At 46.4% G+C, this 10,772-nt stretch overlaps 1 pseudogene; it reads left to right on the top strand.

Annotated features, from left to right (window-relative positions):
* Nucleotides 1–3,400: 3,400 nt before the first annotated feature.
* LOC133419059 (putative nuclease HARBI1) lies at nt 3,401–4,617 on the top strand (annotated as a pseudogene).
* The last annotated feature ends 6,155 nt before the right edge of the window (nt 4,618–10,772 follow it).

The raw sequence follows: 10,772 nt of genomic DNA, 5'->3' as shown, positions 1-10,772 counted from the left end.
TTCACTTCTTTGTGATCTGAACTGTGATTCACCTAACCACATATGTTTCATCTGTTTGACAGGCCATCCCAGATGCTTGTATGTTTGGAGGAATCATAATGTATCCCACGATTTTGAGTAATTATGATTCATGAGCTGACAGTTTAATTCTAAATATAAATTCTTAACTCTGAATCATTCAATTTTCATAAGTAATTCACAACTATAGATCACAGGAATTTAGCACTATAGTATTAATATCTATTAATATCCATCAAGGCAAGCCAAGGCAAGTTTATTTATATAGCACATTTCAGCAACAAGGCATTTCAAGGTGCTATACATAATAAATATATGAAGAGTGAAGAGGAGAGAAAAAAAATAGCAAAAAAAGTTACAGTGCAGTTGCAGAGTATGAAAAAGTTGGATTTAAGCCAGAGTTATAATTGAGTAGTAAAATTAACATAGTTTAAAGTTAAAGTCAGAATAGTTTAAATAACTTCATCGAAGGCAGCTGTAAACCTTGTCTTTCAACTCGATTTAAAAGAACTGAGGGTTTCAGCGTTCCTGCAGTTTTCTGGAAGTTTGTTCCAGATCTCTGGAGCATAAAAGCTGAATGCTGCTTCTCCATGTTTGGTTCTAATCTCAGAACAGAAATTATGTGGTCCACTTTCTTAGTTTTCTTGAGAACCCGGGCAGCATTATTCTGAATCAGCTGATCAAGTCAACTATGTGCAAGGATTTCTGATATATGAATGTTTGAAAGCCAATTAAATTGTAATGAAAGCTTGATTAAAAGCAGACCTTCATTTGTAATTGTCACTATTGTTAATATGTCTTGTTATATTTTTTAAGGCTTTATTTCAACGTCTCATATGTAAAATCTGAACACCGCAAATATGCACATGCACATACAAGTCCAAGAGATATGTATTTCTAATAGGAATGGCTGAAATCATTGATGTGCAAAACTAAACCTTCTGCCTCAGTGCTGTCCTTGAGTCCAGCCCTCTCTAGCCATTAGATGTACCATCTGTAAGTGGCACATCCGAAGCAGGGGTTTTATTGTAGGAAAAAGTAATTTGACAATGTTAAGATGTTATACCGCCCCCTATTGACGTTCATTGTAAGTCTTTTTCGTTTTCGTCCCAGCTGTGGAACACTGGACCAGCTCTACACCCTCCGCAGGGTGCTCGAGGGTTCATGAGAATTTGCCCAACCAGTCTACATGTGCTTTGTGGATCTGGAGAAGGCATTTGACCGTGTCCCTCGTGCCATTCTGTGGGGGGTGCTCGGTGAGTATGGAGTCCGGGGCCCTCTATTAAAGGCTGTCCGGTCTCTGTATGATCGGAGCAGGAGTCTGGTTCGCATTGCCGGCAGTAGGTCAGACTTGTTCCTGGTGCGTGTTGGACTCCGGCAGGGCTGCCCTTTGTCACCGGTCCTGTTCATAATTTTTATGGACAGAATTTCTAGGCGCAGCCAGGGGCCGGAGGGGATCCGGTTTGGAAACCACAGGATTTTGTCTCTGCTTTTTGCGGATGACGTTGTCCTGTTGGCTTCATCGGACCGGGACCTTCAGCATGTGCTGGGGCAGTTTGAGGCCGAGTGCGACGTGGCAGGGATGAGAATCAGTACCTCCAAGACCAAGGCCATGGTTCTCCACCGGGAAAGGGTGGCGTGCCTTCTCCGGGTGGGTGGAGAAGTCCTGCCTCAGGTGGAGGAGTTCAAGTATCTCGGGGTCTTGTTCACGAGTGAGGGAACAATGGAGCGGGAGATTGACAGACGTATCGGTGCAGCGTCCACAGTTATGCGGTCGATGTACCGGACCGTCATGGTGAAGAAGGAGCTGAGTCGAAAGGCGAAGCTCTCGATTTACCGGTCAATCTACGCACCTACCCTCACCTATGGTCATGAACTTTGGGTAGTGACCGAAAGGACAAGATCGCGGATACAAGCGGCCAAGATGAGTTTCCTCCGCAGGGTGGCTGGACGCTCCCTTAGAGAGAGGGTGAGGAGTTGGGTCACCCGGGAGGAGCTCGGAATTGAGCCACTACTCCTTCACATTGAGAGGAGTCAGCTGAGGTGGCTTGAGGATCTGTATCGGATGCCTCCTGGACGCCTCCCTAGGGAGGTGTTCCAGGCATGTCCCACTGGGAGGAGACCCCGGGGAAGACCCAGGACACGCTGGACAGACCATGTCTCTCGGCTGGCCTGGGAACGCCTCGGACTCCCCTCGGAGGAGCTGGAGGAAGTGTCTGGGGTGAGGGAAGTCTGGGCATCTCTGCTGAGGCTGCTGCCCCCGCGACCCGGGAATGGATAAGCGGCGGACGATGGATGGATAGATGATGCTGTCAGTAAACCTGTGTACCCAAGTACTTATCAGTCCATGGTAGGTAGTTTGTTGTATGCATCAATGACCACACGGCCAGTGCCAGGGGAAGATGGAAGTGGTGAGAAAATGATTGTCCATGTCTTTGTCATTGAGTGTATCTTTGTGAATGGCTGTCCGTTGTCTAGCCTAGGTTTGGGACTCTTTGCTGTTGGGCTTATCTGGGTGTCTCCTTGTTTCGGGGGTTCTCTCACTCTGTGCCCCTCCCCGCTTCCCCCTTGTTGCCCTTGCAGCTGGGCACACCTTTGGCTGTGGGGTTCCCGCTTTCATCGTAATGGGTTTCGGCCTGCCAGCGTCGACTGTCGGGGTGGCCCCATCTCTCCGGGTGGGCTGGCCTCTTGACGGGTGGGGGTTTTGGGCCTGGAGGGGTTGGACGTCTTGGTCCCGCGATCGGCCTATGCCGGGTGGCTGGTGCTCGGCTGGCACCTGGTCCGTTTATGTGGGATTCCTGGCTGCCTCCTCCTGTGGTCATGGGGGCTCCGACCGGGGATTCCCTCTGTCGCTTGCTTGGAGGCAGTGGTGCTTGCTGGCAGGGGGTTCCATCCCGTCCCTCTTCTGGTCCTCCATGGGGCTGCTGGTGGCCTGGGTTTGGATTTCTTCCTTGTTGGCTTCTGGTCTCTTGGGTGGCATGGCTGTGCCCTCCCTCCTCCACTCTTATTGCAGTTCACGTAAAGTCTTGTTTTCACTTTGCACACACACATTTACACAGACATACAAACCTGCTCACTAACCTACCTGCTCACCTCACAGTTTTGGGGACGGATAATCGCAGTAGCCTAGTCCTGATTTAGTTTTAGAGACCTGAGGGGTATTCCAGGAAGTGGGTTTAGTGAAAACTCTGAGTTTGTTAAGCCTGAGATCAGGAAAATCTGGAGTTTTCAGTTCCAGAAAGCGATTTAACTCAAACTCTGAGTCAGTTACTATGGCAACTGACCCTGTGAACCTAACCTGCTCGCTAGCAGGTTTACTTCAATAAAGCCTGAGTTTCTGTCTGACTCCTCCCTCCTGCTGAGCCTGAAGCAGCTATCCGACATGGGGTGTCCTTTCCTCCGGAATCCAATTGAAACCAAAGTCGAAATTATTCGCAATGCCTTACGACAGGAGAGGATGTTAAGACCAAGACTGGATATTTTTTCTTTCCCTGAAGAGTACCTCACAGAACGTTACCGTTTTTCGTCACGCTCTATTATTTACCTGAACAACATTCTCCGGCTATACATATCCAACATCACAAACCGCGGACGTGCTCTCAGTTCTGAGCAAATTCTTTGTGTGGCACTTCGTTTTTTTGCCAATGGAAGTTTCTTCTACAACATTGGTGATGCAGAACATATTGGCAAAGCAACTGCGTGTAGAGCCGTGAGGAAAGTTTGCCTTGCACTGAAACGCCTACTACACGTATTTGTAGTTTTCCCTGGGCAAAAAAACCTCTTAGGGCCATCAAAGAGGAATTCCACAGGATTGCAGGAAGTGATATAGAAATAATTCTGTTGAAGGTGATGATATTTCAAATGATATTCTGTTAATGACATTTTGCTGCTACCTCTGACTGGGATCAATAATTAGGTTTTATTTTGCAGGGCTTCCAAATGTGATATGCTGCATTGATGGCACACATATTCCCATCACTGCTCCTTCCATCAATGAAGGAGACTATGTGAATAGGAAGTCCTCCACAGCATTACTGTGCAGGTACATTGACTACTGTCTTACAATAACAGAGACTATACATCACAATATACTGCGACTAACGTCTCATTCTCTGCACTGCCAAGATCATATGTGATGCTGCGAACGTCATCACAAATGTTGAAGCCAAGTGGCCCGGCTCCGTACATGACTCACGCATATATCGTGAGTGTACCCTGAGCAACAGATTTGCACATGGTAAGTAAAGCTTTGTCCAAATATCATTCCCTTGTCTCCCTCTTTTAACACACTCAAAATGTATTCACTATATTATTACAGGAGAGTTTGATGGCTACCTGCTTGGGGACAGAGGGTAACCATGCATCCGCTCTCTGTTGACCCCTTACCCTGACCCTGAGCCGGGCCCCCAACAATGGTTCAATGTGGCCCACTGCAGGACTAGAGCCCGGGTAGAAATGACATTAGGCATTTTAAAATCCCGGTTCCAGTGCCTGCGTAGACTCAGGGTATCCCCAGAGAGGGCTTGTGACATTATAGTGGCATGTGTTGTTCTCCATAATATTGCCACTATTAGAGCAGAGCAACACCCTGCCATATAAATGGATGACCCCGAGGAAGACCAGCCCATCCACCCTGCAGATGTCCAGGATGGAAGAGCGGTCCGAGACAATCTGCCAGAACCATTTCAGGCATTAAGCTTCAACTGTGAAATAAAGACAACATTTCAACAACTTTTCATTTCTTCTTTATTTCCTACAAATACAAATGCAACAGTCAGTATTCATAGGCCTATATTATTCCAACAATCAACATATTTCACCTGTTCCCATGCACCCACCTCTAATCTGTGTTCGAGTATTTCTATTTCCAGATCTGCTTTTCTGATCTGCCGGTCCAAATATGACATTTCCTTGTCCATTTTTGCCATTTCTTTGTCTGTTTTTGCCATATTTTTTTTATCAGATGCAGTCTGTAAAGCTCCTTTACTGGTAACTGTGGAACCAGATGACATAAGGATGACATTAAATTCTGCAGTTACATGCAGAAGTAGCCTGGTATATTTACTGATCATCTCACTGTGTCAATCTGTGCTGCAGAGGTTGATATAACCTCCTCCTGGTAGTGGCCAGGCACGCTCTGTTAAAAAGGATAAGAATGTGCAGGTTGTTTCATTATTTATTCACATCACTTCAGTGTACATGTCAAACTCCAACTTCCACACAGGAATGTCAAGAAATGTGAATGGTAAGAGAACTATCAGTGGCTACCATACATAATATTGAGATGTATAGTGTCTACTACCTCTGTAGGCTTCTCCGAATCCCTCTCCGTGGGGGCACACACTTACAACTTATGTAAGCACTTGTGTCCTGGGGGGTGAGTGGCTCAGATGAGCTCCCTCCAGGAATGCCTTGAGCCACTGGTCTTCCAGTGTTCTGGCTCAGGGCCAGCTCTTCGGCAAACGTCAGTGGTGGGGGCTGTGGCCCTCCACCCGTTTTGCAGGCCTCTGCCTTCTTTCTGTTGGCTGAGCAGAACTCAACTGTTAATCGGGATAAAGCCACTATACATTGAAATGGCCACTGAATATGTATGTATGCTGAATAGGGGTGTAACAATATATCGTGCCACGAAATTTCGCGACACAAAAACGTCACGAAACGTGTCGTGGAGGTGACCAACGGTATCGCGATATTGGATTATTAATAATAATCTATTGTGTTGACTAGTAACGCGCATCCGACCGCGCGTGCTGACTGCGACTCGACCCGCGGACCAAAATCTTACTCCGCTCAGAAGAAACTAGTACCGTTTTGCGGTCCCGTTTTGAGCTCTGAACCTTTACTTATGTAAGGCTGGTGTAGAGTTAAGCCTTACCTTATTAAATGAAACCTTTTTAGTAGGATAAACACGGGAGCAACTTCTTCCGAGTTCGAGTGTACTTTAATGTCCACTCAACAGTGTAGGATTTCAGAATATCAACACAGCACCTAATGCCATACTGTGGCGTATCACTCCGCCCAATCTAAAACATACTAAGCACTACAGATAAACTGACTAGTGTAATTATAGTCCCTGATTTACATCAGAATATAAAGAATATATTTATAAAATAATGAACCCTGAATTACCAAAATAACCGTCTTAACAAAAATAAATCTCTTCTTACACTTATAAGGTGAGCATGAATCAATATTTTTTATGATGTAAAATTGTATGTATTTATTTACTTTTATTTATTTATTTAATTTTAGTTGTTAAATTTCTGGAAAAGAAAAAAGTCAAATCATACATGAGAGCAAAGAGAGAGAGCATGAGAGTTTGTGGCAAAATATTTTTACTTGTATAAAACTGAAGATGCATAATGCAAACCTGACATTTACTTTTAGTTCAGTTTGTGGAAAATGGTTGGCCTGGCTTTCTCTTTAAAACCTAAACAGTTATAAAGCATTACAAACTGTAACAATAGGGCAAACGCACAGCATTGTTTTGTATTTTGTGTCTTTCAAATAAAAGACCATTTTTTCCAGTCATATCTTCAGGTTGATGATTCCAGGAAAACAGCTATCATCAATCGGGAGCTTATGAGACTCGACATCGACATTGCTGCTCTTCAGGAGACAAGACTTCCATCAAATGGCAGCCTCCGTGAACAGGACTACACATTCTTTTGGCAGGGAAAAGAACCAGAGGAACATCGAATACATGGAATTGGATTCGCAGTTAGAAACACCATACTGACTTCAGTTGAACCACCATCAAAAGGCACAGCTCGGATCCTCTCTCTCCGCCTATCAACATCCTCAGGCCCGGTGAATATCCTGAGCATCTATGCTCCCATACTCTGCTATCTGCTCTCCGAGACAAAGGATGAGTTCTACGAGGAGCCGGAGAACACCGTCAGAGAGATCCCCGACACTGAACATTTGTTCATGCTCGGGGACTTCAATGCTCGAACCGGGGACGATTACGATTCCTGGCCCTGCAGCATTGGTCACTTTGGCGTTGGCCGGCTGAACGAAAATGGGCAAAGACTGTTGGAGTTATGCTCTTATCACAACCTTTGCATAACCCACACCTTCTTCTCCACCAAGCCCATCCACAGAGTCTCCTGGCGGCATCCTAGATCACACCACTGGCATCAACTGTACCTGGTCATCACTAAAAGGTCCATGCTGAACTGCGTCCTTGTCACCCGCAGCTACCACAGTGCTGACTGTGATACTGACCACTCCCTGGTTGTCAGCAAGGTGCGTCTTCAGCGCAAGCAAATCCATCGCTCGAAGCAGAAAGGGCACCCACGCATCAACACAGCAAGGACATCAATCCCTGCTTTGTGCGAGCGTTTCAACAGCACTGTCAAGGACAGGAAGGCCTGAAGTGATGCTCAGCGGATTGCTCGACAATGCGCCAATGGATATTGGCTGAACCTATGTCAAAGCATCCAACTCTCCTCTGATAGCGGCAACATTGGTGCCATGTACGAGGGCATAAAGAAAGCCTTTGGCCCAAGTATTTCCAAGGTTGCACCACTCAAGTCTGCCTCATGTGCCATCCTGACAGACCGAGGTAAACAGATGGAGAGATGGGCAGAGCATTACCAGGAGCTCTATGCAATGGAGAACACGGTCACTGACACAGCAGTGGAAAACACCATCTCCCTACAAGTCATGGAACAGCTTGACATTCCACCCTCCCTAGAGGAGCTCAAGAAGGCCATCAACTCCCTAACCTGTGGTAAGGCTCCAGGAAATGATGGCATCCCCCCAGAGGTCATCAAGGCTGGCAAGCTGAGCTCTCTCCCCAACCACCTCCACAAACTCCTTCTACAGTGTTGGGAGGAACGGACTGTGCCCCAGGACATGCGGGATGCTAACATCATTACGCTCTATAAGAACAAAGGAGATCGCAGCGACTGCAACAATTACCGGGGAATCTCACTTCTCAGCGTTGTTGGCAAGGCTTTTGCCCGTGTCATATTGAGCAGGTTGCAGACACTTGCAGAACGCATTTACCCTGAGGCACAGTGTGGATTCAGAGCAGGGAGGTCAACAATCGACATGATATTTTCACTCAGGCATATGCAAGAGAAGTGCCGTGAGCAGAGGCAGCCGCTGTACATCGCCTTCATTGATCTGACAAAGGCCTTTGACCTCGTCAGCAGGAAAGGCCTCTTCATCCTTCTGCCGAGGATTGGCTGTCCCCCCAAACTCCTGAGGTTGATTGAGTCCTTTCACGAAGACACTAAAGGCATCGTCCAGTATGACGGTTCAGCCTCTGACCCATTCCCAATCAGGAGTGGCGTAAAACAAGGATGTGTGCTCGCCCCGACACTCTTTGGAATATTCTTCTCCTTGCTGATGTCGTACGCCTTCAGCCAGTCAGATGATGGAGTATACCTCCACACCAGAAGCGATGGAAATCTCTTTAATCTCGCACGTCTCAGAGCGAAGACCAAAGTGTGAAAAGTACTGATCCGAGAGTTGCTTTTCGCAGATGACGCTGCTCTGACGGTGGACAACGAGGAGGCTTTACAGCGCCTCATTAGGCAATTCTCATGTGCCTGCGGAGAGTTTGGTCTTACGATCAGCCTGAAAAAGACCAACATCGTGGGCCAAGATGTCTGCAGCACCCCCTGCATCTCCATCGGCGACTACACCCTTGAGGTGGTGGAGGCCTTCACCTACCTCGGCTCTACCATCTCCAACAACCTCTCCCTGGATGCTGAGCTGAACACGAGGATTGGCAGGGCAGCAACATCAATGGCCCGCCTGGCAAAGAGAGTCTGGGACAACTCCATGCTGACCATCAACACCAAGATGAAGGTGTACCAAGCCTGTGTGCTCAGCACACTGCTGTATGCTAGTGAAGCATGGACCCTCTACTCCCATCAAGAACGCAGACTCAACTCCTTCCATTTACGCTGTCTTAGAAGGATTCTTGGCATCACCTGCCAGGACCGTATCTCCAACAAGAACGTTCTGGCTCAGGCAGGAACACGAAGCATGTTTGCTCTGCTCAGTCAAAGGCGCTTACGCTGGCTTGGCCATGTCAGTCGCATGCAAGATGGAAGAATACCAAAAGACATGCTTTATGGGGAGCTTGCCACTGGCTCCAGACCAAGAGGAAGGCCTCACCTCCGCTACAAGGATGTCTGCAAACGGGATATGAAGGCAGGTAACATCGACCCAGCAGGCTGGGAAGCTGTAGCTGTGGACCGCAGCAAATGGAGGCTCGCCATCAAGCAAGGCATTCAGAGGAGTGAGAAAAGGAGAGAGGACCTCTGGGAGGTGAGGAAAGAGCGAAGGCAACAGAAGGTGGCATCAGCACCCACAGAGGCAGGCACACCTTAAATCTGTGGAAACTGCAACAGAGACTGTCACTCAAGAATCTGACTGGTTAGCCACAGCAAGGCCTGTATCCCACCAACAGACTAATCCCTGGTGCATACCCCATTGTCTTGCGAGACAGAAGGAAGCCAATATTGTTCCTCATTCAAGGTTGTTAAAAAAATACTGCTATAGTATCGTATCGTTATCGTGACCTCAATATCGTGTATCGTACCGTATCGTGAGATTAGTGTATCGTTACACCCCTAATGCTGAATATATTAAATATGATTAAAACTGAAGTTAGGTACAATCATAGGCCCAACCAAATTATGCCTTACCTGTCTGAATTATGTTTTTATGTTTAATCTTCAACTGCTGCCAAGTGCGCTTTGCGCCTGTGGGGTTGCATCTAAATGACAATAAAATTTCATTCAATACCATTCCAACATTGTTTTCGTCTGTAATATTATAAGACAGTGTGCTTAGATGTTAAATGAGTACTGCATTCAAACTTACGCATTGACTTGGGCAGCAATTTTCTCCCACGCTAGTTGTCTCTCTTTGGCTGCTGCAGTTGTGTTACCTTTTTTCCTAAATATTCCCTCATACTCGCCATACGCACGGATTAGAACTTCTGACTCCAGTGGCGTGAAGTATGTCACTCTTTGGTTGTCGCCGGTTGCCATGGTGAATCGTTGTATCAGGGCTCTACTGATGATGGCTTTTTATTTCCCTCACGCACGCGCTTAACTCGAGCTTAACAAACTCAGAGTTGATTCAACTAACTCATATCAGCTGTTCTGGAACCAAAAACTCAGAGTTTCTTATCTTAGGTTAAGTCAACTCGGAGTTCAGGTTTAAACTCTGAGTTTGTTGAACCTGCTTCCTGAAATACCCCTCTGGTATGGTTGCTGTTTGTGTCTCTTCCTGTTCCTGTTTGTTTTCTTTCTTGCAAATTCCAAAGGTTTGTGTGTTGTGGGTTTTCCTGTGTTTCTCTCATTTCAGACTTGCAGCAGATTAAGAAAAAAAACATATGTAAGTTTGGAAGAATTTGTGAGGTTGAGCACTGATCTTACGGATGGAAATTGTTTGAGAAGATGTTATACTGCCCCCTGCTGATGTTCATTATAAGTATTTTTCTTCTGTCCTGAATAAATACCACATAAGACAACAACAGGTTTTTCCTCCCATGATGGTTCCAGTGACTCCTTCTTTTTTTACATTTTCCACTGCCTAAGACATTGACTAAGTGCTTCATCTCTTGGGGCCATTTTCCTGATGTATTCTTGAAGCTTGGATGTTTCATCTTGGACAGTGGCCTTGATGCTCACTCGTCCACGGCCTCCCTCTTTGTGCTTAGCGTATAGCCTCTGGAAATTAATTTTTTTTCCCACTCCTTAGTGTCATACTTTTCTTATCGAAGA

The sequence above is a fragment of the Cololabis saira genome, chromosome 2 (assembly GCF_033807715.1).
Source record: "Cololabis saira isolate AMF1-May2022 chromosome 2, fColSai1.1, whole genome shotgun sequence".
In the NCBI taxonomy this organism is placed as follows: domain Eukaryota; kingdom Metazoa; phylum Chordata; class Actinopteri; order Beloniformes; family Belonidae; genus Cololabis; species Cololabis saira.
The sequence above is the reverse complement of the archived record's forward strand: the minus strand, read 5'-3'. Positions and strand labels throughout refer to the sequence as shown.